This window comes from Hypomesus transpacificus, chromosome 2 (assembly GCF_021917145.1).
Source record: "Hypomesus transpacificus isolate Combined female chromosome 2, fHypTra1, whole genome shotgun sequence".
Classification (NCBI taxonomy): domain Eukaryota; kingdom Metazoa; phylum Chordata; class Actinopteri; order Osmeriformes; family Osmeridae; genus Hypomesus; species Hypomesus transpacificus.
The window spans coordinates 1,377,320-1,401,253 of NC_061061.1; positions in this window are offsets into that span (position 1 = coordinate 1,377,320).

The following is a 23,934-nucleotide window of genomic DNA, read 5'->3' on the forward strand; positions in this document are numbered from 1 at the left end:
GTTGGCCTTGCTGACCATCTGAAATTAAATTCTGGATCAGTACTCCTTGGTCCAACTACAAACCTCGGACAAGTGAGTCAACTAACGCTATATCATTTTGTTGCTTACTATATGGTTACCTAGCTTGCGACCCTTAGAATCTGGCTGTAACATTAGCTCTGCAGCTATCAGCTGAGGTACTGTCGCTAATGTAAAGGTAGATAGCATCAAGTATGTGTGTGAATACACATTCTGTAACGCAGTGTTGTACGCTTCATTGTTATGTGGATAACATTCTGCTGTTGGTGTTATGGCGCGCGCGATATCCGCCTTTCCCCACATTGAAATTACTGAGTGTGCAGCTCTGCAAACCATACCAGATGAGAATGGGCAAATTTGCGGCATCTTAAAGCAACGGGTCTACCAGCCATTGCGATACATCCACTGTAAACATTAGCGCATGGTGCCGCCTCTCTCCTCCTCATTTAGCATTTAAAGCTACAGACACAGAAACAGCGCGTTCTGAGGAAAGCTCATTTTGGGACTACTCGTAGTGGCTATAATTCTGCGCCAAGGCTGAATTTCGGGAAAGAGACTTCAGGGACCACTAAGGCCTATATAAAAGCATCCAAAAACAGCATTTCATGTGACCTTTAACCCTAAATGACAGGAAAATTGACTTAAATGTATGTGTGTGTGTGTGTGTTGGCGGTTTGTCTGGGAGGTGTGTGTGTACACTGCTTTCCTGAGTCCTGCTGTGAGACGTGTACACCAGACAGACATGCAGGCTACTGGAAAAACAGGTACTGTGGCTTTAGGAGTTCATATGCTGTCACAAGAGCAATGTGTGTGAGATCAGGTAGACCTGGCTTGCTTCCGGCAGTGGAAACTATTTTACAACAGACACAGTACTTGATACACACTGTTTACACCTGTAAATTCTGTACTGAGGTTTGCTCACAGCACTGAGGTTAACTCACAGTACTGAGGTTTGCTCACAGTACTGAGGTTTGCTCACAGTACTGAGGTTTGCGCTCAGACAGATATCTATTTGCTAAGTGTACAGTGAAACATTACAGTGAAACATTATGCCTGTGTGCATGTGAGTGTGTGTGTGTGTGTGTGGAAATTTAAGAGAGACATGGGTTGACACCCGCTGTCTGCTCATCTTTCACCAGGGCTTGAAACGTCTCTCACTGGCAGTTGATATCTGCCATAGCCCCCAAGATAAGTCCCACCCACACATCCACATACACACAAACACATGCACACACACACATATACACACACACACAAACATACACCTACACACACACACATGTTTAGGTCAATGAAGAGTGAATTTAACTTTGTGTGTGTAAGTGTGTGTGTGTGTGCTTGTCTGTGTGTGTATGTGTGCCTCTGTGTTTGTGGGTGTGTATGTGTGAGTCTTGGGCCAAAGAAAGGGTGAAGTATTGAAACCGTTTTTTCCATTCCCTACGGTGTGTGTGGTGTAACCTGTCGCTGGATTGCCTGACTAATTATTTAAGTGGAAAGTCACACATTGGGTAACAGCTGTGCTGGGGCCTTGGCAGTCTGGAAGCTTGTCCCTCAGTCCAGCAGCAGACAACCAACACACTAACAGCCCTCTGTGTTTCTAGTGTGACAGCGAAGGGATGGGGGGGGGGGCTGGGATGGATGGGGTGGTTTTCAAGGAGGGGGGGTTGACCAGTGCACTAGGCTGGAGATGCTGGATAGGTGAGGGTGAGTTGTGTGAGTGTTGGATAGGTGAAGGGAGGTTGTGTGTTGGGGTTCTAATCGCTGGGTGGGGGGCGGTATGTGGTCGTCTGTGATAAACTGTGGCAGGCTGTGGTTGGAGAGATAATAATAGACTCACACAAACCCTGGCAGACATATTTGCACATGCACACGCACGCACACACACACATGCACACATAAACATACACAGCTCTCCATCATTTACAAACAGGAACTTGGGTTGTGCCTTGATTTGATTACTAGACTTAAACTGCGTTACTGGCTCTGTGTGTGGGTTTGTGCGTGTGTGTGTGTGTGTACAGACGTTCTGGTTGTAGAGCTAAACTAATAAGATCTGGTTCAAGTGTGCCTGCATCCCAGAAGATAAGCTAGCTGTAAGGTGATGTTGAGCCATTACACTCACGCGACTGATTGAGCCATTCTCACTCTGAAAGAGTTTCAAGGCAAGTTCTATGAAAAACACACACTGTAGATAATCACAAAACTCCAGTCCTCATTCTCCTCTCTGCCTCTCTCTCTCCAACTCTTATTCATGCCTCCCTCTCTGCTACTGTCTCTGTGTTTCTATTGCTTTCTCTTTCTCATATCTTTGTTTCTCTACTCCCTTCCTGCCTGTCTTTCTTCACAGCCTTTCTTTCCTCTATCTCTCTCTCTCTCCCACAGAGCTGTGACACATACCCCCCAGAAATAAATCTGCTGCTGGAGTTGATGTTTAGTTATACACTGTAGTGTACAGTTATGTTGAGAGTAAAATTCCAGCCAAACATTGTTATGACTTAATGACCAATGAAATAGAGGCTATGTAGAGGAAGAACTTCGGCTTTTAATAGGTCATGCGTTGGGTATTTTGAAATAACCAATAATCAGGAAATTGCAAAAGCAAGACTTCACCATTGGCTGGTTCAAACACACAGGAGGAGTGATTAAACCTCCACCAAGTCAGCCTACCCAGTTGTTAGTAACATTTAAATATGGCTTTTGTTAAAAACAGGGCTTATTGATAATGTAAATTAGTCATGTGTGCACTGAACATTGGTAGTCAGCACGCAGTTGAAACAATCATCGATGCTCATCTGAAGAACAGACACCCATTTTTTTTCCGCCAAATTATAGTAAATACAATACATTGTGTGCCATTACAGATTGTTTCTCACATACCCCCTGAAGACAGTTTGCGTACCCCAAGGGGTAGACGTACCCCAGTTTAAAAACCGATGGTATAGACAGCAGTAGAGGATGTATGTGTGTGTGTGTGAGGGGGCATGGTTTCTGGGGGCATGGTTCCTGGGGGTGTGGTTCCTGGGGCTTGTTTCCCTGGGCGTTGTTCCTGCGGGCGTGGTTCCTGGGGGCGTGTTTCTTGAGTGCTTGGTTCCTGTGTGTGTGGATGTGTGTCTGTGCCTCCATGTACATGTGTGTGTGTTGAGTCAGAAGCAACAGTCTTAACCTTAAACATAATTAAGGTATAATGAGAATAGGAAGATTGAAACAACAGTTCAGTCTAATGGTTCATTTAAATATATATATTTTTTCCTCATTTATTTCAGGGACAATGCTCACTGATCAACAGCAAAAACTGTAAGTGCGCCAGAGTTAGCCAGAGAGGCTAATTTTCATCTGCTGTCCCCAGCCAGATGTTTAAAGGCAGCCTAAAATGACATTTACATTTACATTTATTCATTTAGCAGACGCTTTTATTCAAAGCGACTTCCAAGAGAGAGCTTTACAAAGTGCATAGGTCACTGATAATAACAACAAGATAGCCCCAAAGCATTGCAGGTAGCCAGAAACAGAAGTACACATTGTGAACAACCAAAAATAAGTGCTAAAGGGAAGAAACCATAAGAGCATGTAGTTAAGCAAATGACAATACACAACATGAATCTCTAAGTGCAAGTGTACCTGTAGGAAAGCAATAAAAATAGGATTAAATATAATACAACAGTTTAAATCAGCTACCACTAACCAACAAGAGCAACAGTCTAAGCAAGAGTCATTGTGATCCTTGAGGAAACTAGCGTTGGGTTCAACAAACCATTCCTAAGTACCGTTTTACACCCGGAACAAGTGCGTCTTGAGCCTTCTCTTGAAGGTGGAGAGACAGTCTGTGTCTCTGATGGAGGTGGGGAGGTGATTCCACCACTGGGGGGCCAGGCAGGAGAAGAGCTTGTGTTGGGACCGGGCGGTCTTGAGCGGTGGGACCACCAGGCGGTTGTCTGAAGAGGACCGTAGGTGGCGGGTGGGGGTGTAAGGCTGCAGGAGAGACTTGATGTAGTCGGGTGCAGTCCCGTTCACTGCTCGGAAGGTCAGTACCAGGGTCTTGAATCTGATGCGGGCCGTTATGGGTAGCCAGTGGAGGGAGATGAGGAGCGGGGTAACGTGGGAGCGTCTGGGTAGATTGTAGACCAGGCGGGCCGCTGCGTTCTGAATCCTCTGAAGAGGGCAGGTTGCGCATGCTGGGAGACCGGCGAGCAGCGAGTTGCAGTAGTCCAACTTGGAGAGGACCATTGCTTGGACAAGCAGCTGGGTGGAGTGCTCAGACAGGTATCTCCTGATCTTCCGGATGTTGTAGAGGGCGAATCTACACGACCGGGAGACCGCAGCAATGTGGGCCGTGAGGGAGAGCTCGTCATCCATGGTAACCCCAAGGTTCCTGGCAGAGGATGAGGGGGTCACCGTCGCAGATCCCAGGGTGATTGAGAGGTCGTGGGAGATGGAGGGTTTGGCCGGGATGATGAGAAGTTCCGTTTTGGCAAAGTTCAGCTGGAGGTGGTGCTCGGTCATCCAGGCGGAGATGTCTGTGAGGCAGGCCTCAATCCTAGCTGAGATCCCCGGATCGGTCGGGGGGAACGACAGGTACAGCTGCGTGTCGTCAGCGTAGCAGTGGTAGGAGAAGCCATGGGAGGTGATGATTGGTCCAAGTGAGGTGGTGTACAGAGTGTACAGAGAAATGACAAAATATCAAATAACACACTAAGGTTAAAATAAGTCAATAACTATACAGTAACGTAGACACACCCAGTTCACTTAGAGTTCTGTAATTTCTGCTCTTACTTTTGCGAGATTTAATATCTGTTTAATCTTTGTAAGATTTTTCAGGAGTTTTAATGGTAGTGTACAGTAAGCAGGTGTGCGTTTCTCTCACAAATGGGGTTAAAGACTAGGCCATACCATCCAGGCAACAGATGTGTATATCTCCTGTCTGGGGAACAACACACACAACACACACTTGAACGGCAGCAGGTTGTGTTCTTACAAGGCGCTCTCTGCCTTATCTCAGGAATGTGAACGGTGGTTCCTGGAACAGCAGAGCCCCGGCTGGTCAGATGACATCACTGTCCTGTCACCTGGGCTGTCCCACACATGTGGATTCACATGACTCACATCAAGGTGGGGGGGACATATCGTCCTCTTCTCCTCCCCTCCTGTCCTCTTCTCCTCCCCTCCTGTCCTCTTCCTCTCCTCTTCTTCTCCTCCCTTCCTCTTCTCCTGTCCTCTTCTCCTCCCCTCTTCTTCTCCTCCCTTCCTCTTCACCTGTCCTGTTCTTCTCCTCTTCTCCTCCCCTCCTGTCCTTTCTCCTCCCCTCCTCTCTTCTTCTCCTGTCCTCTTCTCCCCCCCTCTTCTTCTCCTCCCCTCCTCTTCTCCTCCTCTCCTGTCCTTTTCTCCTCCCCTCCTCTCCTCCTGTCCTCTTCTCCTCCTCCCCTCCTCCTCCCCTTCTGTCCTCCTCTCCTTTCTCCCTCTCTCTCTTTCTCTTTCCATCATGGGTCCCCCAGACTAAAATTAGCATCAAAAGTGACTCACTCTCTCCCTCTCTCTCACAGACACATCAGGGTGAGTTTTCCTCCTGCCAGATGTGAAGGTGTCAGGGTTTGTCAAGCTGTAAACAAGTGACGCAGCCTGAGCCCAGCAGAGCAGTTGCATAACGGGATAAGGGTCAAGGAGAACGAAAGGTGGAGAAAGAGAGATAAAGGAGGAATGGAGGGAGAGAAAGAAAGGGGGAGAGACAGGCAGAGAAAGCTAATGTAAAAGAGAGGAAAGATCTATCATGTTTATGTCAGATGGAACAGGTTTAAACAGAGGTTCTGTAGAGGGTTATGGTTTACCTCTCTGGGACTGATAAGTCAATGCCACACTTCAGGAAATTGGTTAAGTGTAGAATGTATTGATAACAACAAAACATCAGAAAAGTTCAGGCATTATTTAGGTTTTTATGTTTTAGGTTCAGGCCTGTGTACATATTTTATTAGTTTACAAATATTTTAGCTCAGTAAACAGTCAATGCTACCCTCCTGTAGGTTAACAATAAAACCTGTTCCTGGAGAGATGCCCTCCTGTAGGCTGTTACAAACTTGAGCTGATCCATCAGTAAATGGTTAGAATCAGGTGTGCCTGTTTAGGGTTGGAGAAACAACCTACTGCTCTCCAGAAATGCAACTTCATTTGGGACATTTTGCAGCCTGCTTCTGTATCACAACCTAAGGCAGAGGTCGCCAACCTGTCGATCGCGATCGACGTGTCGATCTCGGAGACTTTCCCTGTCGATCTCCAAAATAATTTCAGAAATACTGATCTCCGACTAATTCATGAACGCGGAGGATTCTTAAACTGAACGCGCGTTCTCTTGTACCTGGATTTGCATATTGGCCTGTGCGTGTTGCAAAGCAATTCACCGACAGAATAAATGGGCGTTTTTTCCCGAAGACGACCTTTGAGAGACCTGCTATCCCAGGATACCTGTGGGCGTGGTTGCCGTTGGTTTGTTTATTTACCCGGCCGTGTTGTCCACATAGTGTTAGCAAGCATGGCAGAGGCACCACGAAAGAGGGCGAAAAACTACAGTTTCCATCATGAATGGGAGGAGGAATTCATCTTTACCTTGGTAAAAGACAAGAGTGTGTGTATGTTGTGCCACCAGCCACAGGCACTGTCTAAGCGAGGGAATTTGGAGCGGCACCACAACACTAACCATCCGAAATTCAAAGACTGCTATCCACCAAAGAGCGCAATCCGCGCCAAAAAAGTTCAGGAGCTGAAAGTGGAGTTGAAGGCTCAACAGTCGCTTTTCTCACAACCTACGTCTCAAAGTAAGGCTGCAACTGAGGCGTCATTTCGTATTAGCCACATTTTGGCTAAACACAAGAGACCTTTTACAGATGGGGATTTGTTTAAGGAACTATTGACCGTCACCGCAGAGACTGTTTGCAGCACCTTCAAAAACAAAGAGGACATAAAAGCTGCATTCCGTGCTGTGCCTCTTGGTCCTACAACAGTGACACGAAGGATCGAGTTACTGTCGGATAACGTTGGTCAACAGGTGTTGGAGGACTTGTCACTCTGTGAATAGGGAAAAGACAGGGAAAAGACCGGCACCTCCTCCACATGATCAGCGCAGTGAATGCGTTCAAGGCCAAACTCTGTGTCTGGACCACGAATCTGAGGAAAGGGACGCTGACACACTTTACAAACCTGGAAAAAATGTCACAGTCCATCAAAGACTCTTCTGACTTTCACCCTGAGCAGTACTGTGTGCACCTGGACAAACTGGCAGCGGAGTTCAGTCGACGTTTTGGTGAGTTAGAAATCATGAAGGATATTGCTGCATTTCTTTCAAACCCATTCCTGCCTATTAATACAGAGGAGGTTGCAGACCAATTCGAGAAAGCATTTGCTTTGCCGAGTGGACATGGAGATGCTTGATTTGCAAAATGACATTGAGCTGAAAGCCAGGTCAAGGGACAGTGACTTTTGGGGACTTGTCAGCCGAGAGAAGTTTCCTCTCCTCAGTGCATGTGCACTAAAAGTGAGTGCCTACTTTGGATCGACCTACCTCTGTGAAATGGCATTTTCACAGATGAAAATCACCAAATCCAAGTACAGGAGCCGGCTTACTGACAGACACCTCACAGACTGCCTCAGACTGGCTGTCTCTGCTTATGAGCCAAACTACAAGGCACTCACAGACAGTGTTCAGTCACAGCCATCACACTGACTTGTCACATGAGAAATTTGTCAGTGTTGTGTTGTAACTTCAGTTTATAAATAAAACCGTTCATATCCAGCCTGCTCATTGCAAAAGTGTTTTTTCTTGTTCATATTGTTCACAAAGTGTTTGATTTCATTCAATTACAATAAGGCCAAATATAAAGTTAAGTTGTAAGTTCAGTCTGGAGTCTGTTCTGTCTCTCAACGCCTCAATAGGTAGATCTTCGGGTCACCAAGGCAAAGGTCGGTGATCTTTGGCCTAAAAAGGTTGGTGACCACTGACCTAAGGCATCAACTGCAGAGACATCAGTGGACCGATACATGCCTGCCTGCTCCAGCTTTAGGTACGGTCACATGACTCAGCAGTAGCACTAGTAGTAGTAATAGTACTAGTAGTACTGAAAGTAAAATCTGTAATTAGGGATGCAGTCATTGTATTCTTTTATCCTTCCAGTACAGGAATATGATGGTAAGTAGGGCTGGAGTGGTAGATCTGGGAGACTTGCTCCTGTGAATGGCCCCAGCAGGGTAGCTAAGCTAAGCTAATGCACTATGGCCCCTGTGCATGGCCCCAGCAGGGTAGCTAAGCTAAGCTAATGCACTATGGCCCCTGTGCATGTCCCCAGCAGGGTAGCTAAGCTAAGCTAATGCACTATGGCTCCTTTTGCATGACACTACCAGGGTAGCTAAGCTAATGCACTATTGACCTGATCAAAAGTGAATGAGGTGTGCAGGCACAAGGGAGAGAGAGAGAGGGAGGGATAGGTACAGGAGAGACACCAGGTGGAGAGAGAGGGATTGGGAGAGAACACCTAGTTAATGTCTCCATGAACTCATAAACAGGTACAACAGAGAATCTAGGTTGTGTTGCTGTTTCTCAGTCAGATTGCACCTCTGTTGACAGACTAAGGGAGTCAGATGGCTGAGCTGTGAGGGAGTCGGGAGGAGTAATCAGAAGGTTGCCGGATCGATTTCCCGCTGTGCCAAATGACGTTGTGTCCTTGGGCAAGCCGCTTCACCCTACTTGCCTCGGGGGGAATGTCACTGTACTTACTTTAAGTAGCTCTGGATAAGAGCGTCTACTAAATGTAAATGTAAAATGTACACATTCCTGTTTGGTTTGGCCTCCTGTCTGGGCAAACAAAGCATGTTCCTATCCCCTCCTCCTGCTGACTGGGATCCTATCCCCTCCTCCTGCTGACTGGGATCCTATCCCCTCCTCCTGCTGACTGGGATCCTATCCCCTCCTCCTGCTGACTGGGATCCTATCCCCTCCTCCTGCTGACTGGGATCCTATCCCCTCCTCCTGCTGACTGGGATCCTATCCCCTCCTCCTGCTGACTGGGATCCTATCCCCTCCTCCTGCTGACTGGGATCCTATCCCCTCCTCCTGCTGACTGGGATCCTATCCCCTCCTCCTGCTGACTGGGATCCTATCCCCTCCTCCTGCTGACTGGGATCCTATCCCCTCCTCCTGCTGACTGGGATCCTATCCCCTCCTCCTGCTGACTGGGATCCTATCCCCTCCTCCTGCTGACTGGGATCCTATCACCTCCTCCTGCTGACTGGGATCCTATCCCCTCCTCCTGCTGACTGGGATCCTATCCCCTCCTCCTGCTGACTGGGATCCTATCCCCTCCTCCTGTTGACTGGGATCCTATCACCTCCTCCTGCTGACTGGGATCCTATCCCCTCCTCCTGCTGACTGGGATCCTATCCCCTCCTCCTGCTGACTGGGATCCTATCCCCTCCTCCTGCTGACTGGGATCCTATCCCCTCCTCCTGCTGACTGGGATCCTATCCCCTCCTCCTGCTGACTGGGATCCTATCCCCTCCTCCTGCTGACTGGGATCCTATCCCCTCCTCCTGCTGACTGGGATCCTATCCCCTCCTCCTGCTGACTGGGATCCTATCCCCTCCTCCTGCTGACTGGGATCCTATCCCCTCCTCCTGCTGACTGGGATCCTATCCCCTCCTCCTGTTGACTGGGATGTCTGGACAGTTGATGACACTCCAGATATGAGATGAAACCCAACTAAGGGCAGGAAGATTCCTCTCAGGTTTTTCATGCTAGAAATATGTGACTAAAGACAAACAGGAAAACACACGGATGGCAAAATCGGTCATCCTCCACTGCCCCTGAGGTGGATTATCATAATCTGATTACGTAGGAATTTATTGTATGAGAAGGGATTACTGTAATTCCACTGGTAAATGGCAGACTTTTGGCCATCGTGCCTGGATGGTGTAATAACCCTGAGCAAACGAGTGCTTGATGCTGGTAATATGACAACCCAACAGCAAACTACCTGCTATGTGGTTTCATTTATTTATTTTTTGCCTCGGCTTCATCAGACACAGACAGACAGACAGACAAACAGACAGACAGGCTCTCTGGCTGGACAAGATGCAGCCTTCAGTTCAGGGAATATGTCTGTGTGTGTGTGCAGGGACCAGCATTGAGTGTGTGTGTCTGTGTGTGTGGGAGCCAGGGGTGTTGGTAGATGAGGGTGAACATTCCTGTGTGTTTGGATGCACCATTTGTCTGCTGGCTGACAGGTGTGCGGACAGGTGTGGGGACAGACAGGTGTGGGGACAGACAGGTGTGTGGACAGACAGGTGTGTGGACAGGTGTGCTGACAGACAGGTGTGCTGACAAACAGGTTGCTAGGTCTGCTGCCTCTATGCTCATGGCTGCTGGCCGAAACAAACAATGCAACTACCCCCAATATCAATTTGAGTAATTTGTTTTCCAGAAACTTACCTACCCATGGATAGTGTGTTCCAGAAACGTACCTACCCATGTCAATCTCTCATGGCTTTCATTCAATGTCCCTCCATCTGTTCAGGCTTCCTTATAATATCTGCAAGATACTAGTAATGGTTATGATTAAAACAAATTATATTTTTAGTTTTGATGCTTATGATGTGAAGGTTGCTACCAGCTTACAATTGCCTGCTAGCCAGCCAGCCAGTCAGCCAGCCAGCCAATTGTATGCTGGTAGCAACCTTCACATCATAAGTTATAATGGTGGTTAAGTACAGACTGATCAACTGGACTCTGTTCACCATTAATAGTTTCATTGTAATTATTAATGGAATGGTAAGGACCTTTGATGTGTTAGTCAGGTTAAGGGCAGGTCTGGTATCTCACAATGAAGAACAGCAGCACTGCATCCTGCAGGGGTGTGTCTCTGTTCAGCACCGTTAAACTTGTTTCTTTTATGGAGATATATTTTCAAATATAGCAAATCACTTTTTCACCACAATTTCACCACTGGAAGAAAACAAACAAGCAAACATTTCATCAGGGGCCCGTTCTCCGTACGTCGCTTATTACGTAATCCTCGATCAAAGGACACATCTAAGATGACATCGTCATGCTAATCATGATCTGTCTAATTAGGTTCTTCAAACACCCCTGTTGTTTATTATTAGTATAGCTGGATTGAGTTGTCTGGGATAATTGCGCGTTAATGTTTTTGTTTAGTTTTTTTTTAACAATAACTATGATATTATTTCAATACTTTAATTTTTTTTCCTAAAATCTTAAATCTTGGCGGCTACTTTGAACGGAAGTGAACGCTGGCACACGCTGCTGCCGCTGCTTGCCGGTAACTTTCGAGACACTTTTTATGGTTTTATGACCTAATCGGACAGTGTAATTGCCTTCATGTGGACTACATTTGGAATACATTTACAATCTGCCGGCACTACCATCTATGTGTGATTTGTGAGATTTCACTGTTAGCTTACCTACTCCGGTAAGCTTACCTGCTCCAGTTTAAGCCTCACCTGGCGTTTTCACCGGCCGGTTTGACCGTTTTTATGGGCCGGTAGGACATACATCCTGCTTGTCTGTGCCTGGCTCTTTCTACTGTCTGTTCACCTGCTAGTGACGGGTCTGCTTCAGTACTCGGCCATTGACCTGCTCCGACTGCGTCAACTGCCTGGACCTACGCCGCAGACTTTCCGCTTTCACCCCCGCCGGAGATACATCCACCGAGGGTCCCACCGGATTTCCCACCACAACAGCTCATCAACAATTAAGTCCATCTGGTCCAGCTCTCGTCACCCTCCCCGCTCCACCAACCAGGGTCGACCACAGCGTGTTAGCCCGCCTAGCTCGGTTGGCTAGCACCGCCACCATCTGTGACAACTCATCACTCAACTTCGCTCTGCTCAACATCCGCTCACTGACAGGCAAGGGTAATCTCATTCATGACCTCATCTGTGATCGTAAGCTAGACTTTCTTTGCTTAACCGAGACATGGCAGCAGCCCAATGACTTTTCCCAGTTGAACGAATCCACTCCGAGTGGGTTCGTTTACATTTGTCACCCCGTGGCTCCGGCCGGGGAGGAGGTGTCGCAATGATCTACCGCGAGAACTCGAAAGTCTCACCGGTGTCTGTGCCTGTCTCCAGCTTGTTTGAATCTACTATCTGCGAGTTGTCTGGTCCCACTCCAGCCATCTTTACTACTGTCTACCGCCCCCTAAACCGAATAGTGAATTTTTTAACGACTTTGATGTTTTTCTCACCCATTTATGGTTAGGGAATCGGGCTAGTAATCAGAAGGTCGCTGGTTCGATTCCCGGCTGTGCCAAATGACGTTGTGTCCTTGGGCAAGGCACTTCACCCTACTTGCCTCGGGGGGAATGTCCCTGTACTTGCTGTAAGTCACTCTGGATAAGAGTGTCTGCTAAATGACTAAATGTAAAAGAATTAGAATTAGAAGGGATTTTATTTGCCATGAATGTTTGCACAAACAAGGAATTTACTTTGGCAGGGAGGTGCATACATTAAACATATAGGAATATTGAAACTTAAATATGTGGACTAATTATACAAAAGGAGCAAAGTCTAGCTAATACTAAGGGGGGTCTAGCTAATACTAGGGGGAATAAAAAATAAAATATAAGTAGCCATAATTTACAATCTAACCTAAAAATACAGATAGTGCAAGAGAACAATACAATAGTGCAAATTGCAATGTGCAGGGTGTCATTGTGCAGATTGTGATTTAAAGTCAGTGTGAGTCCTTGGCCTTGTTAAAGTGGCCAACAGAGGATGGGAAGAAACTGTTCTTGTGGCGTGAGGTTTTGGTCTTGATGGACCGCAGCCTTCTGCCAGAGGGCAGTAGCTGGAACAGGGAGTGTCCAGGGTGGGAGGAGTCAGACACAATCTTCCTCGCTCGCCTCGGACCTCGAGGTGTGCAGATCCTTGAGGGAAGGCAGATTGTAGCCGATCACCTTCTCAGCAGTGCGGATGATACGCTGCAGTCTGCTCTTGTCCTTGGCAGCAGCGTACCAGACGGTGATAGAAGAAGTGAGGATGGACTCAATGATGGCTGTGTAGAAGTGCACCATCATTGTCTTTAGCAGGTTGAATTTCTTCAGCTGCCGTAGGAAGTACATCCTCTGTTGTGCTTTTTTGGTGAGGGAGCTGATGTCACCAACATACGACCCTCCCCACACACTCCCAAGGACATATTCTGGACTTGATCTGCTGTTCTGGTGTCACCCCTTCTAACCTTACAGCTGAGGAACTCCCCTGAACTGACCACTTTCTTCTGTCATTTGCAGTGAAACTCACTCTCTCCATCACTAAAATATGATGCATTATTTCCTTTTGGAATATAAAGAATATCAACCCTGCCACTCTCACTTCAAGTATCCACTTCTCCTGTCTCCCTGACACTGACAATCTACCCCTCACCCTCGATTAACATCCGATTGGTCTCTCATTACAACACGGAACTCCACAATATTCTTGCTTCCCTCGCCCCGTTAAAAAACAGATCTGTCTCCTTTTCCGTCTCCGCCCCTTGGTTTACCCCTGATCTTCCTCTCATGAAAGCCAAGGGTCGACAACTTGAGCGTCTTCACAGGAAAACCGGACTCACTATTCACAAAGAAATGTACAATAACCACATCTTATGTTACAAGGACTCCATTGCGAGCACCAAAACCCACTACTTAAGTATAATCACTGCCAATAAAGGAAACTCCAAGTCAGTGTTCTCCTTACTCAACAATATCACCCAACCCCAGGACAATCTTCCCCCTCACCTGTATACAACCTCCTTCTGCAACTCCATCATGTCCTTTTGCAATAAAAAAATCTAGAACATCCACCAGCACCTTGAATCAATCCCTCAGCTCAATTTCTCAACAGACTACCACCCATCTACAGACTCATTCTCCCCCTTCCAGCTCCCCGCTCCAACAGATATCACTGAACTCATCCTGAAATCAAAGCCATCCACTTGCCAACTTGACCCCCTCCCCACACAATTTGTTAAAGCCTGCCTTCCCTCCCTGGTCCCCGTAATTTCTGCTATAATCCACTCCTCTCTCACCACTGGAACTGTCCCTAAATCCTTCAGAAATGCTGCCATTACCCCAATTCTGAAAAACCTGGTGCCGACCCTTCCAACTTCAATAACTTCCGTCCTGTATCCAATCTCCCTTTCATCTCCAAAATGCTGGAAAATCAAGTTTCCTCTCAACTCCATTCTCACCTATCCCGCAATAACCTTTATGAACAGTTCCAGTCCGGTTTCCGCCCACTCCATAGCACTGAAACAGCACTTCTCAAAATCACTAACGATCTCCTCATGGCAGCTGATTCTGGACTTTTAACCATCCTCCTCCTCCTCGACCTGAGTGCAGCCTTTGACACCATCTGTCACACCACCTTCCTCAACGCAATCGTGACCAAGATGAACCTTTTGACATCGACGTTGTCTATGTAGTTGGCTCCTCTTTGGCCCGGCACGGTAACTGTGGCCCTTATGCCAATTATGTTTTTTCCCCCCCAACACCTTTTTGCTAAGTTGAAGCCAGCCTCGTCAACGTAGATCATTTCATGTGGGACTTCATTGGCCTCTAACTCCATGACTATGAGCAAAGCAAGTTCAGGCATGGCACTCGGGGAGCGAGCGTCATATCACCCATTGTTTGTTCTCAGCCCATAGGGTTAGCTTGATTGGCGGCGCTATAAAGTCGCACACATGTCCTCGATCACCTTTGTGTTCTGCGCTGCTGCCACCCACCACCATCCCCTTCTCCCCCATGTGGTCTGTCTGTTCTCCCCGTGGGGTATTTAACTTGTTGCTCCCTGCCTCATGTCATGCATGCTGCAGTCAAGGCAGGGAGTGCTTCCCCATGTACATCCATTCCGCCAATGTTAAACCATTTGTCATGTGTATGAATAAATGGTGAAATCAATCACGTGAGTGTCTTGACTGAACTGAATGTAATCAGACATTGTGTGTAAATGCTTTGCTGTATACATACTATATGTCCTACTGTATTCCAGGTTTATAGAGTAGTTTACCGCAAAATACACTAGGTATAGTACAGAAAGAACTGTATTGCATAACCTTACCTGGACGTATTGGCTACGGAGTTCTTTACATTTACATTTATTCATTTAGCAGACGCTTTTATCCAAAGCGACTTCCAAGAGAGAGCTTACAAAAGAGCATAGGTCACTGATCATAACAACGAGATAGTCCCAAACATTGCAAGTAGCCAAAACATGAAGCATACATTGTGAAAAGCTAAACAAGTGCCAAAGGGAAGACCCATAAGAGCATGCAGTTATACAAGTTACAAATTAAACAACATGAACCACAAAAGTGCAGGACTGTACCTGTAGAAGAACAATCAACAGTAAAATATTTCACAGCGAGTACAAGACTTAACTTCGTTATATCTAACCTAAAAGAGCAACAAGTCACTCAATAAGAGTCATTGTGATCCTGGAGGAAACTTACTAACAAGTCCAGCCAAGCATTCTTAAGTGCCGTTGTACTCCCGGAACAAGTGTGTCTTGAGCCTTTTCTTGAAGGTGGGGAGACAGTCAGTGTCCCTGATGGAGGTGGGGAGCTGGTTCCACCATTGGGGGGCCAGGCAGGAGAAGAGCTTGTGTTGGGATCTTTGATGCGCTCACTGTTCCTTTTAAAAGAAACTTAATACAGTTGTTTCATTCGGACTCTGTTTATCTAGAGTCCGAGAAATGGATGTTATGCTGATTACTGCAATGTTCCTAAAGACAAGATTGTCCTCTACAACTCTGGACTGAATGTCCTTCAGTTTTATTTCATTGTCAGCAATCACATGTCAACAATAAATTCCTGTTCTTCATTTAGGAGCTTTCCTCTGCCCCCTGAGGGAGGTAGACATTGAATCCTTAGAGAGACAAAAAAACGTTACATATTAGAGACCGGAGGTGTACAGTCACTGTAATACATGGTAAACTTACAGTATTTACACTTTGCACTAAGAGAAGCCCTTACACAATATCCTACTTGTTGGTTTCTCGAAAAATCCGGACAATGGATACCACTGTGTCCCGGCTGAGATTTGGCTGTACTCATTCACCAACCTCCCTGTATGATAGCCCGTGGTTTATGACATGGTCTATGATAGTAGTTCTTATTCAGTCAGTTACCCTAGCTCTGGCCCTTCTTTGAGCGCCACCACGCATTCTGACTCCTCTTCCTTGCCCTTGTCCTACTCCTCTCCCTTGTCCTACTCCTCTCCCTTGTCCCTCTCCCATGTCCCACTCCTCTCCCTTGTCCCTCTCCCATGTCCTACTCCTCTCCCATGTCCCTCTCCCATGTCCCACTCCTCTCCCTTGTCCCTCTCCCTTGTCCCACTCCTCTCCCTTGTCCCTCTCCCTTGTCCTACTCCTCTCCCTTGTCCCTCTCCCATGTCCCACTCCTCTCCCTTGTCCCTCTCCCATGTCCTACTCCTCTCCCATGTCCCTCTCCCATGTCCCACTCCTCTCCCTTGTCCCTCTCCCATGTCCTACTCCTCTCCCTTGTCCCTCTCCCATGTCCCACTCCTCTCCCTTGTCCCTCTCCCATGTCCTACTCCTCTCCCTTGTCCCTCTCCCATGTCCCACTCCTCTCCCTTGTCCCTCTCCCATGTCCCGCTCCTCTCCCTTGTCCCTCTCCCATGTCCCGCTCCTCTCCTTTCTCCCTCTCCCATGTCCCACTCCTCTCCCTTGTCCATCTCCCTTGTCCCTCTCCCTTGTCCCTCTCCTCTCCCATGTCCCGCTCCTCTCCCTTGTCCCTCTCCCATGTCCCACTCCTCTCCCTTGTCTCATTCCTCTCCCTTGTATTAGTACTTGTCTTCCTCTCCCTCGTGCAGGCATTTTTCTTACTTTCTTCTTCTTTGCTCTACATTGTTCTTTTCCCACACAAGATCACCCCAAAGAGGTCCTCCCTATATAGCATATGGTCATGCGATTGAAAGAACCTCAACATCTGAGTGTTTCCTAATTGGGAATCAGCTGTGATTTGTTTGCATAACTTCAACCAGCTGTTTCTCAGTAGCAATGGAATACAATACAGGAGATATATTTGGGTTTCAATTCACAATATGAACAGCTGTTCACTTTGACTTAAGCCAATAAGTTAGGTTTTGAACATGATGTTATCTGTCCTGACATACAGTGTGAAAACATTGGTAAATTGGGCAGTAAAAATCGTCAGTTTTGGTCTTGGTTAAAAGAAGTTCAATCCTTTTAAATGTGTGTTTACCCTATGCAATGTGTTAATTGTAAAGCCAACACAGACGGATGTTGTGCTAACTGTGTCAAGAGTTTAGGAAACTTGTTAAAAGTATTGAAAAAATTGTCATAGGGATTGAAAAATACTGTATTGATGTGTGCTCTTCCTGACAACAGATACAGATTAGAAACACATGTCCTCTGGTTGAGTTTACAATGTACTGGAATAAAGAGGCTGGTGAGGCTGGTGTAGGTATCTGAGAGGAAGCCAAGTGACAGTTGTCTCCACAGAGTGAAAGCTTCAGGAGGATGTCTATATTGTTGAGCTTGTCCGTGTTCCAGGTTGTCATGTTTTACCGTAACCGAAAACTTGAAAGATCCCTTCAGTCCGCCAGGCCCCTCATAAATATTTGGGTTTGTTAAACTTGACGGGAGGACTGTTTGAATTTAAGATACTTCTTGAAATGTCATCATGGATCCAGATGCTGATGTTGAAGTGAAGTATGTCTGCAGACAGGCCCTGTCACACATCCATGCCTCCAGCTCACCCTAACCTCCCAGCTCACCTTTAGACCACCTCCTTCTTTCTATCCCTCCCTCTCTGTGTCTTTTCTCTATTTCAGCTCCCCCCTCACTCTAGTTCCTGATGGTTCACATAGCTTTTGGAGAGAGACCCAGGGTTGTAATGTGAGACAAGCGTGGGATCCTCTGCACTCTCTGACTCTGTCCCTGCCCCCTGGCTGGTAATGTTCAGCCACTCCAGACCCTAAGAGCATCTATATATAGACCTGAGCAGACATTCACCTGGTGCAGGCAAAGAGAAGTAGTCACAAGACTCTGTCTGTACCCACAGCACCAAGCCTACTGTAACCCTCCACTTAGAACTCCTCGTCCTTGTCCTGCTCCTCCTCCTCCTTTCTGTCTCTTCCTCCACTCACTCTTTCTCTCTCTCTCCCTCTCTGTAGTGGAGATGACAGGAGTGCTTGAATGATATACAGAATAGTTATACGTACAGTAATACTAATAGTAATGCTTGTGCAAGACAGTAGGCCTACAGTACCAGACAGCACATTGGTCAAGCGCCACAGTATCATACCTACTAGGGTTAGTAAGGAGAATGTGGAGAGGAAACATGTCATGGGACTCTGCTGAGGGGGGGGGGACTCTACTGAGGGTGTGTGTGTATGGGGGGGGGTGAGGGGGTGGTTGGACTCAACTGAGGGTGTGTGTGGGGGGGGGGGGGGGGTGAGGGGGTGGTTGGACTCTACTGAGGGTGTGTGTGTGGGGGGGGGGGGTGAGGGGGTGGTTGGACTCTAATGAGGGTGTGTGTGTGTGGGGGGGGGGGGGGGGTTGAGGGGGTGGTTGGACGCTGCTGAGGGTGTGTGTGTGTGTGGGGGGGGGGGGGTTGAGGGGGTGGTTGGACGCTGCTGAGGGTGCGTGTGTGTGTGTGCGTGTTGAAAGGCAGAGCACCGAGCAGGTAATGTGTCAGTGCTGCTATATCTGGAGCTATCCCTGATGCAGACGTCATGTGCTCTGGCTGGGCCTCAGGTCTGGCAGCCCTGTGCAGGGTCAGGGTCAGGGCTCTGCAGGAGGCACCTGGGAAACATGAGGTGAACATGCTGAACCTTAGTTACCTCGGTTAACTAGAGACTAGCCTCCTGCAGAGACTACGTAACCTCAACACTGAGACAGGTAATCAAGGTAACCTCAACACTGAGACAGGTAATCAAGGTAACCTCAACACTGTGACAGGTAACCGAGGTAACCTCAACACTGAGACAGGTAACCGAGGTAACTTCAACACTGAGACAGGTAACCGAGGTAACCTCAACACTGAGAGTAGGATACGAGGATACAGTGACCCTAACCTAACTGTCCCTGTGAACTCTGGGCTCATAGATGGTTGTCCAATAATGGTCTCAGGTATCCAAACCTTCCCACAAGCCCCAAACAGGGTTACATTGGAGACCTTGACTCACTAGGCAGTGTTGACAGGACCATTCAAAATAAGAATAATTTGTGGACATTTGTCAGGTGCTGACAGGGGGGCCTCATACCCACATACCCACCTTGACCCCCCTCATCTGTGGATGTTCCATGTCATGTTCCCCTCGTCTGTGGATGTTCCATGTCATGTTCCCCTCGTCTGTGGATGTTCCATGTCATGTTCCCCTCGTCTGTGGATGTTCCATGTCATGTTCCCCTCGTCTGTGGATGTTCCATGTCATGTTCCCCTCGTCTGTGGATGTTCCATGTCATGTTCCCCTCGTCTGTGATGTTCTTGTCAATAATGTGCTGTTGTCACAACGCAGAGGCTCTGTATTTCTGTAAACTGACGGGTCTAGTTGGTGTTGCTATTCAGGTAACAGTTGGTTACCATAGTGATTGATCAGTGGAGATCAGATGGCTGAGCGGTTAGGGAGTCGGACTATTAATCATAAGGTTGTTGGTTCAATTCCCGGCCCTGCCAAATGACATTGTGTCCTTGGGCAAGGCACTTCATCCTACTTGCCTCGGGGGGTGTAACGGTGCGGCTGCCCGTTACTGCTAGCAAACAACATACCGTCGCGGGGGAGCCGTCCATGCACCGCATGGCGAACGTTGTGTCACTGCCACTGCCAGGCTGAGAGAAGGATGTATCCTCTGCCCTGTCACTGCCACTGCCAGGCTGAGAGAAGGATGTATCCTCTGCCCTGTCACTGCCCTGTCACTGCCAGGATGAGGGGTCCAAAAACCAGTCAGTTAGGGTTAGAATTTCTGCATAAACTGTCAGAAACCATCTCAGGGAAGCTCATCTGCATGCTCGTCGTCCTCATCGGGTCGGGGTTTTAGGATTACCTTGAGGGTTAGCTAACCCTGACCGGTTTTCAGACTCCCCCCGGATCTCCCCAATACAGTAAAACTGCACATTTTGGAGTGGCCCTTTATTGTGGCCAGCCGAAGGCACACCTGTGCAATAATCATGCTGTCTAATCAGCATCTTGATATGCCACAACTGTGAGGTGGATGGATTTTCTCGGCAAAGGAGAAGTGCTAACTAACACGGATTAAGACAGATTTGTGAACAACATTTAAGAGAAATAGGCCTTTTGTGTACGTAGAACAAGTCTTAGATCTTTAAGTTCAGCTTATGAAAAAAGGGGGCAAAAACCAGTGTTGCATTTATTATTTTGTTCAGTGTATTTATATATATGTCACTATTATAATGATGATGAGTGATGCTTATTACTAGCTTACTGTTATTGTTAATGCCATCATTGTGGTGTTAACTGACATAATGTTACATAACCATAACAATATTGTGGTTGATCAATCATGATTTATTAATCTTCGTCTTTGCTCCAGAAGAACATGTCAACAATCTATAATGACCCCACAATATCATTAACTGGGTGTGCTCAAGCCTTCGGCGAATACACGACCATTGAACAATATCTCATATATGACCCTCTTATATACATATATTTTGTTGCAGTTCCACCACAGTTCCACTGGGAGTGATCGCGGTCGAGTGCAAAATGTGTGGGAATCTATGGAGCTAAACGGCTAAATTCGTCTTTTTCACCTGATTGTCGTTGAGAAATCTCAGATGTGATTATAGATTTTGCATGTTCAACATGGATTACAGGTCGAAAGTTGAATGAACGAGTACCTATGTCCTTTCGATTTCTTACAGGGTAAGTCGTTGTTGCCCATAACCAATAGCATTCTGCTAACGAATGCTGATTGGTTATTGAAAGACTGACTACGACCAGAGATCCCGCTTGATGGTATCCGAAGCAGAATCAGAATGTTAGAGCATTAGCAACATTAGCAACAATATTAGCAAACCAAAATCTTTCTAGCATGTGTATTGACAGGGAGAGCCTCCCCTGTCAGCTGTGTCCCAGCACAAGCTCTTCTCCTGCCTGGCACCCCAGTGGTGGAATCAACTCCCCACCTCCATTAGAGACACGGACTGTCTCTCCACCTTCAAGAGAAGGCTCAAGACACACTTGTTCCGGGAGTACAATGGTACTTAGGAATGGTTTGCTGAACCCAACGCTAGTTTCCTCAAGGTTCACAATGACTCTTGCTTAGACTGTTGCTCTTGTTGGTTAGTGGTAGCTGATTTAAACTGTTGTATTCTTTTTTAGTTAATCCTATTTTTATTGCTTTCCTTCAGGTACACCTGCACTTAGAGATTAATTTTGTGTAATTTAACTTGTTTAACTACATGCTCTTATGGTTTCTTCCCTTTAGCACTATTTTTTGGTTGTTCACAATATGTACTTCTTGTTTTTGACTACCCGCAATGCTGTGGGGCTATCTTGTTGTTATTATCAGTGACCTATGCACTTTGTGAAGCTCTCTCTTGGAAGTCGCTTTGGATAAAAGCGTCTGCTAAATGAATAAATGTAAATGTAATGTAAAATGTGTTGTCGATGCCTTGAGAGAAAATTGAAGTGACCAGGGGGGTGTTCCATCAACGTTGGTAACGCAAGTCGCGCTAACACGAATAAGTCTCACTTGGGTAAACGTCAACTTAGACTTAAGCCGCAAGCCGTTCCACTAACGTTCCGTTCCACTAACAGGCAACGCTAATTCAAGCTAGACCTCAACAAGCTTAGACTCTGCAGCCCAGATCAGGCGATAGCATAGAGTTAATATAACTAGAGTAAGCTACTTTTGTCTTCCAAGATGGCGTCCCCATTCATTTCTATGAAAAGTGCTCAGTGGCGCAGTGAGGCAAGGGAGAGCTCGAGACTGGACGCGGCCATCTTTCCACTTCCGTGTCTTCCGGTCTAGCTTTAAACAGTGGCTCTTTTTTTCCCTAGCTCCGAGACCTCATGCACGCTTGCAACTAGCTGTAAACGTCATACTTTGCGACAACCAGTCGCGAGCATAGATTTGTATGGTTACGAGCGTGTGATCTAAGGCATTGCAGTGGCAGAATGGGGTACAAGTCCGATAAGAATCAGACACATGATGCAAACTTAACAGAAATGTATTCTGTCACTGTATAGTATTCCTTTCACTTGTTTTTTAAGAAATAGGCTATAGGGCTAAATATAGGGTTATTCTAGATGGAACTCATCATGTAGGTTGCTTTTTTTCTTCGTGATATGAGTATGATTTCCAACGCATTGTATCAGATGAAATAAACTGTTAACATGAACAGCTCCGTCTTTGTTCTCGCAAGGCAAAGAAAGCTTAATAGTTATTTTGGTATCCAAAATCTTCCATAATGCAGACTTACCATAGCTTACTTTCATTTTTAGGCTATTCAAACGAAATGCCACAAAATTCACACTGCCTTCAATTTAACATCAGTCTAGAAATATGGCCTCTGTTTTATATGTTCATCCTACAAAACCAAACGCTTATTAATGGATATAACGTGATCTAACAAGACTTGGTAATAATGTAATAAATAAAAGCTTGAGAACTGTGTCTAAAATATACTTTATTGGACATTTGCCTTTGAAAGGGGAATATTCGCAGAACCATATAAGCTACAAGACGTTTCCATCAGATGGGGGTGAAACATATAGAGTCACTGAGGACCTTCATTGTCCCACAAAAGCAGTCTTACTTGATGACACGATCAAAAAAGAATAATGGGTGTGTTTAACAAAAGCTTCTGAAGGCAACACTAATATTATTTAAATATAGCCCTAAATAATTTCCTATTATGGTTACCGGTTAAAGTATTAATTTTCGTCTTTGCTCCAGACAACTATGCTCGCGCTTAACATATTATATTTGCCATCATGTCATGAACTTTTTTACGAAAAATCTAATCTGTTTTAAAATAACAGGAATAAACTATAAACATTTCATGTATGTGTGACAACCATTTGCTTAACTTGCTTCAACAGGGCAGGCAACTCAAGCCAGTTCTCCCTGTGCTCATTCAATATAAGTCTATGGCTCATTCAGCTCCATGTAAATCGGCTATTGGCCAACGTGAACTTTTGTGCTTGTGCCCTGTTAGTGTCCGAGCACATTTGCAGGCAACTTTTATTGACGTAAGCAAATAAATGGGGTGCTAGTTTACCCATTTCGGATTGGTCTCAAACTTAGCAAAAATCTGGAAAAATTATTCAATGAAAAACCTAGTACTATGAGCCAGGTTCGAGAATCGAACAAAAATTTTGGGGGGAGATAGTTTTGTAAATGTTGACTGGAGTTAATAGAATAAAAACGACCGGAAGACACGGAAACCTAACCGTAATGCAATACCACCTACATCCACCGGGGCCGTTGCTTCAAGCCAAGGGTGGGGGCTTGGGCGATATTCGAAAAAGCAGTTATGTCGCAAAAAGCAAAGCGTAAAGCAGCAGAGAGGTGTTGTTTCAGCAGCGTAAATTGATTTTTTGAGTTTTTGGCGAGTTGTCGCCAAAAAAGGCAATGTTGCCGCAATTAACATGGCAAGGGAGACAACTTGTCAAACCATTACGACTGTTAACATGCGTAAATTGTAAACCTACCATATCGACTTAACATATATATATATATATGCATTTAGGCCTACTGATAATTAGCGTAATTTGATGAGCTGTCTGAAACCGTTCTGACAGTAGGCTAGCCTATGGCCAATGTTCTCAGGAGATTGAGAATAATATTAGCCCAAAAGAGAACGTGGCAGCAATTGAAAATTGTAGGATCAAATTCAAAACACTGAAGAAAGCCATGGTTAATTGCACTTGA